Here is a 7419-nt window from a genome sequence, read left to right as displayed (position 1 = left end):
CTAACAATCATGAAAATAAGAAATAATGTATAATCCATAAGGGATAACTTTTTTTTAATAAAAAATTTTGATGTTGTTAGCTTCAATTAATAGTGAGGGACAAGTGTGCAATATTTACAAAAATCGAGAGAGTTTTTTGCGTATTTTTAAAACGCATGGAGATTTTTGGCTGGATTTTAAATACGATAGATAAATCATGACTATTTAATTAAAAAAAATTATAAAAAAAATTAATATGAAAGAATTATTATAGCTACTGGTAAATATATGTGAAAAAAAATTATAAATCAATTGAATTAACAAAAGTATCTGCTATAAAATATGGCCCAAATGACCTTTTAAATAATAGGCCCACCAGGAGGCCCACTAATCGACCTGCCTGGCAAGGCCACCTACCAACCCTATGCATCGACTCGACCCAGTTTACCTACCTATTTATTTCCTAAACCCTAACCCTAACTCTCATTCTCCTCTCCCCCTCTTCTGCGCCGACTGCTCTCTGTTTCTCTCTCTCTCTCTCTCGCCATTTTTATCCTCTGATTCTCCTTTCCTTCTCACCATCGGAAATGGTGGTGGCTTTCCAAAGCCAACCTAATGGCTTTTGGAAAGCCACCAAGGCTTTCCATTTCACCGTTCATTTCACTCCTTTAAAAGGGATTCTCTCCTTTGGCCATTGACACAACAGATACTACTACCTCTCTTATCCTCCTCACTCAAAAGTTCTGTGTGAATTAGGTGTTGGGTCTTTGTGATCGTATTTTTGTGAGAGATCTACGTGATCGGAATTTTTCTGGTGTTTGGTGGTGGTGCAACCGTGGCTCGGTTACTTGTGGGTGTGGTGCCTTGTGGCCGTGTTTCCTTTACTGTCGGTTTGGATCTGGCTGTTTCTGAGCCTATTTCTTTTACCATGTTATTCTTTAATTATTTCTGTTTATTGTCATTCTTCGTGATCTGTAATATTAGCCTGTAATTATTAAGGAGTTTCGTACTCCAATACTGTAATAGTTGATAGGTTATTCAGAGAAAGAAAATACCACGAGAGGATTCTACTCTCTGCAGTATCCAATTGAAGATGAAGGGAAGAAAGATGATTCAAAAATAAAAAATTAAAATAATTTAAGTAAATATTCGATCCAAAATTAATAATAAGAGCAAACAAATAAATTATAAAAATACAAAATTTTTAAGAAACTAAATTTAAGAATACTTCAATATAGATTTTCCATTTAAAAAAATAAAATATAATATTTAACTAATGAAGAACAGAAAATTAACTAACATGCAAAAAAAAGAGATATGATGTGAAATTGAAAAAGCAAAAAGAACATTTAAAAAAAAAGGGTCATTTGGTAATGCATGAGAGAAACATTTGTAAACAAAAATAGAAATGTAGTATCATATTTTACATCAAAAAGGCTTTTTATTTTCTACAAAAATTGAAATTGAAAATTTCATATATACCCTTTTATATAAATCAAACCTATGAAACTTACAATAGATTTAATATTAACTTTTTAAAATAGCAACATTCACAAAATTATTTCACATTTAAGAAAAAAAAATATTCATATGACAAAATGTATTTTGTAACATAAAATTTTAAACAGAATAGTGACATATGATTTTTTAAATCTGAATAACAATGAAATAAATCAAATCCAATCACCAAAAACTAAAAAAAGAAAAAAAAACATTAATTTGAATGAAATTTAAATTTTACTTTATCTGTACTAATTGAAAAATTAATGGTTTTACCTGATTAATTAAATTAAAAGTTTATTACATGAGATATACTAAGAGAGTAATATAAGTTTAGTAACTGAAAAGTATATAAATAAAATGAAAATAAATAATTAGTGATAGGATAAATATTTTTTTATGATAAAAATTAATTCAAAATTTTAAATATGTTTCAAATGCATATAAATTGAAGTAATGTCATAATTTCGAAGGTATAATCTAATATACATAAACACTAATCTTGAAAGATAGGACTTTTTAAATAAATACAAATTTAATTTTTAATGCAAAATAGATGAGATTTTTCTTAATAATTAAAAAAATTAAAAACTATCAGAAATTAGTATTTAGTCAGAATTGCTTTAATTATGGTCAACCATCATTTTGCTATATATATATATATATATATATAATAAAATATAAAATCCAAAACATCACATTTCAAACAAAAAGAAAAATAACTAATTTAGAGTATTATCAACACAACAAAAAGTTGGTGTGGCTTCACAAACCACCATTTGCGAGTGAAAATTGTCTTTCTTTTTCATATTAACTAGCCGTCGTGACACATTGTTCCTACATGCATATAATAAATAAATTTTCACACTTTAAAATATATTAAAATTTAGAGTAAAATATATAAATCATTACAGTACATCAAAAAGAATAAAAAAAAAGAAATGAAACTAATTTATTAGTTAAATAATATTTAAAAAATTGAATAAATTAATTATCTTATTTAAGAGTATTGTTGGCTTCACAAAAAATCAATGCAACGATATCATTAACAGCTATTTGTGGGTGTGGAGGTCCTTTCTTTTTAATATTAGTATAAATATAAATATAAATAAAAATAAAAATATCGACTATTTTAAAAAAATTAACTGAGAGTAATCTTCAAATTGCGAAAACTAAAAAAAAAAAATTTAGAACATTTTCAATTAGCTTCTGATTTGGAGAAAATATTCTAGTGAATTCAGGAAAAGAAGTGAAAGATAAAATTGATGAAACAAAATGGGGATAATTTCTAAGTCAGTCACTAAATTATTTTTCGATGTCGTTAATTTTAGTTTCCAAATTTCTTTTAAATTATCAAAGTTAACCATCATTGTTAATTGTCCATAAAAATGGAATAATCTAAAGAGACTGAAACGACCCAAAATAAAGAAAAAAGATCACAAGTACCCCAGGAGCGAGTAATAACTCATGAGGAGTCAAGCATGAAGCCCCCTTCAAAAGTAAATTGATCCAAAAAAATCCAAGCCACTTAGATCCGTAAAGGCTCGCCGGGCCATATGGAAGATTAGTAGTCTAAAATCCCCCAACTAAAATAGAAACCTATATCACATGTTGCCCAGGTGGATCTCTAAGTCCAAGTCCAAAGGCCCCATAGAATTAGATGACGACCGCAACCCCAACGGATACTTGTGGCACCTTACCTTCTGAACCCAAAAGTTTTGGAATTCCATATAAAGAAACGTATCTCCTCAATCTCGTCTCGAATTCAAGATTTTTTATTAGAGGTTTCCAATTCAAATTTTAAGTGTGTGCATAAGTGAAATAGAATGCGTGCATGTAAAAAAAGAGAAAATTGGTGGGCTGGCATGCTAGTTGAGTGAACAAAAGTGGTTGACAGTTGAGCTCATGTCTTGTCCGCTGAAAGACTCCCAACTTACTACGACTTTCCACTCTATTTTGTCCTTCTTGGTGGGTTTGATGCTGCTTTTCTTGCTTTCTTCTCTTCCACGCCCATTCCTAATTAACATGTCGCCGAACTTCTATGTATCTGTCATTCAGAATCCAAGGGCCTATGAGGATAAAAGTTTTAGGGGTAAATGACGATTAGCTTCTTTAAAATTTATCATAACTATAAATTCTCTCGTCATTTAAAAATTTATAAATACTCTCTTGAAATTACAAATATATACACAAATATTTCTTGTGACAGCTTATTGTAGAAGGTATTTATTGAAATATTTATAATAAAGAGGGTACTTGTAATTTTTCAAACAATTGTAGAATATTTATAATTAAAGCAAACTTCGGTACGCTCTATAATTCACCTTAAATTCTATAATTAATATATTGATCGACATCATTTAGTATTTCGACACATAGTACATAATGAGATTATGTATCAATTGGCCGTATCACTATGTAAATCCAACTAGTTACCGTCTTATTAGAAAATTTATACGCTACATTTAAATTAAGGATTTGGATATGAATGATGTATATAAATAAAGAGCTCCAAATGACTTCATATTAAATGAATTTTAAATCTATCACGATCAACAAAAGTTAGTTCAAAATATGAATTTAAGAATATAAATCGAAATGATTCATTAATATAACTTGGAAAAAGTTCCAAATCCACCAATCCAAACACACCATTAGTTAATTGTGAAACATGGGGAACCACTGAATGATTACGCCCATCAATATATAAATACAGTAATGGCTCATCAAAACTAAAGAGTAAGATCCCCATCCTTGGAGAGTTACCTAAAACGACTATACATTTGACGGGACTGAAACTCGAGAACCTCCACCAAGTTTACGATATCAAGAACTGGTGGAGACTATCATTAGAAGAGGAACTATGGGAACAAAGTCTCTGTCTATGTATTAATGGGGAACAAGATTCTTAGAATTATCCGATGAAAGTGCAAAATGATGATCAAACAGCAATACAGATGACTTAACACCAATATCATCAACCTGCTTTCATAGAATAGAACTCATTGACGGTAGAAAGTGAAAGTCGATTAGAAGAGAAACAGCATATACATTCCAGTTGGGGTGCTATTGGTTTTCAAGAAGCCAACAAGGACGTGTGTGTGTTTGTGTCCTCTAAGCATTGGTCATTTAACCTGCTTCAGACACATTCCCATCACAGCAACAGCAATGCACACTAGGAACAGATGTATGGATGAAATAAGTGATTATTGACAAAGCCATTTACTTGATCAGAACCTAATTTCAGCCCCACAAGTAGCCCAGATCAGCAGAGTAGTTACTAATCACAATCAATAAATTTAGCATTCCCACAGGATGACTGTTAAACCTGCAAACACAAAAATGCTACATTTCTTACCTGACTCTTGTTTTCAGCAAGAACTAAACTCAACCGAGGAAATTACGGCCATCCATTGAGCAGAAGCATGCTAACTCTTGTCTTACAAAAAAGCAGCCTGCAGTCTCCTCTGACATAGAAAAACAGTGAAAAAAAGGGAAAGGAGGAAAAACACCGAGGGAGTACTTCTTTTTTCTTCTATTTCAGCCTGGAAAGGAGTATTGTTTTCAAATGAAAGATGCAAATTTTTTATGTACCAAACGTAACTCGTTAAGAGCGAATCCTCTGGAGTAGCCAATTAAAAGAAAGTGTTTTATAAGAAAATGCTAGTTACAAACAAAGTCCAAACAATGAGGGCCCGGTAGTGAAAATCAAAAGATAGAGAGATTCTGCGGCGAATCCTGGTCTCGCTTCAATCAGTTTCTACCAAAATCCAAATGCTTCAATGTAACCTCAGAGCTCAAAAGTCTCTACCTTGTATAGAGACATGGTTGATTCATGTTAATTCAGCATAAGTCCAACTAGCACTTCTATTTGACCCTGGTTATAAAATCTTAAATACTAGTAAGTCCCTGTCCAAAGAACGGATAGACCCTTTTATTTTCTTTAAAAGGAAAAGATGTCTATGAGGCATGATATAACTGCTAATCATATCCAACTTATGGAGCATGAGATATCACTAACAAATATAAATCCAATAGCAACTAGGTAAGCACTAGAAACTCAAATGTTCTCACTGACTTCTACATCCAAAGATTCCACCATTCCTTGAGGAAGTTATATAACCTTCAGCTTATTGTTGATGGATCAATTACCAGATTCAGATAATATGATGTTTCCATTCAAAACCACACAAGGGAAACCTAAATATGAACAACGACGGATCAGAGCCAAAAACTTTTATACAAGAGAGTAAAATAAGACTCTCACTGAACTCCCTGCACTTTAAATGGTATAACAGTTTAGAGGAAATTACTGATAAAAGATATCCAGCACCAAATGTTTTCCAGCAATTGATATAGGCACCAAATGCAGAAGTAGAATATTACGGATGAATCAACTATTAATATTAGGCTGTTCTAGCTGTGTACCGGAGTAACCGGACCCAATAGTTTCCAATACTGATAGAAAGGGAAGAATTACATTTCAGGAAAGAGCATAAGAACTCAACAAATCAATAGGCTATCACCATAAAGCCCAGGTCTTGGTTAACGCAAATTCTGCAGGAATTATTACTAGAGATCTCTGATAAGATTATTGACAACTCCTATATCGAAGATTAATCGCTCTGACTCCTTTTTGCTAGATAACCAGAATCTGGCACTCATGAAGAGCAGTGGAATTACTTTTTCGACGGTTACTGTTTGTTTACACCCTCATGTTTACAGATCAATTGCAAAATCGTACATTCTTTATTCAATTTTTTCAATGTCATCCTTCAGGTGACATTCCGGAAACTATTTCCAGCCAAAATTGGACAAAAGTTGGTATTTTAATAAAAAAACCCCTCAAATTAATATACAAGTATGCACAATCGCAGATAGATCCCTTTGTTTTTAAACATAATCTCAACTTAGTCCCTCTTGGCCGTTGCATCCCTCCATCCCTCTTGACAACATTTGGCCATTGGAAGGCCCGTAAAATCCCAAACAGATTTCCCTTATAAAAGCATTCAACCAAAAATGAAATGAACAAACCAAAATTGGCAACAAATAAGAACTCAATATCAATCATCCCGATTTTTCTTTCACATGTAACATCTCCTGTATTAGGAAACACTCCTTCAACCACAAGAATATCACTCAACCACATAGTTTTCTTGTCAATTGCAACCCCACATTATCTAACAGTGATATAATCAATTGATTCCAGATTTGTAATAGTAAACTTTTCCTCAAAAAAGTCAATTTTCAAATTAAAGTTTATTTTCATAAAACAATAAAATTGTTTCCCACAAATAGAAACAATACTTATACTACTTTACATATATTACATATAACATTTTCAATCATAAGATTTTTGACTAGAATGTGTAAACCATAGTAAAAAATTATGATCAGAAAGCCTTAGAAGCCCAACTCATACCAAAACCCAAAATTAACTAGCGTGATACCAATTCCAAAACTAAATCAAGCTTAAACTTATAAAACAAAAAAAAAACAAGTCATACCAAAAACCAAAAATAATGCATCTAAACGTCACATGCAGAAGACAAAGTATTAACTATTTCATAATAATAAAAAAAAAAAAATTGAAGAAATGAAGAGTTTCACTTACCTAGCCTTCATAACAAATCTACTTCGACAGTATTGAAGAAACAAACAAATACTTTGGCAAGAAAGGGGACTAGGGTTCTTAAATGCCCTCAAATTGGAGAGAAAAATGGCCAGAACGTGATCAGGAGGACAACATTAAAAAATTGAAAAAATATTGGACAATTTTATAATTGACTTGTAAACACAGGACCAGAAATAAAAGATACCCCTTTTATTACTAGGGAACTCTATTCCTAAAGGTGCTATGCAACTTTAGAGTTATTGGCGCTGAAGTGTATGGACGGGCTAACACCTAGCTGAGTCAGTGATGAGGCTTTTGAATCTTCC

The sequence above is a fragment of the Sesamum indicum genome, linkage group LG2, assembly GCF_000512975.1.
Source record: "Sesamum indicum cultivar Zhongzhi No. 13 linkage group LG2, S_indicum_v1.0, whole genome shotgun sequence".
In the NCBI taxonomy this organism is placed as follows: Eukaryota; Viridiplantae; Streptophyta; class Magnoliopsida; order Lamiales; family Pedaliaceae; genus Sesamum; species Sesamum indicum.
This window is presented reverse-complemented; position numbering follows the sequence as displayed.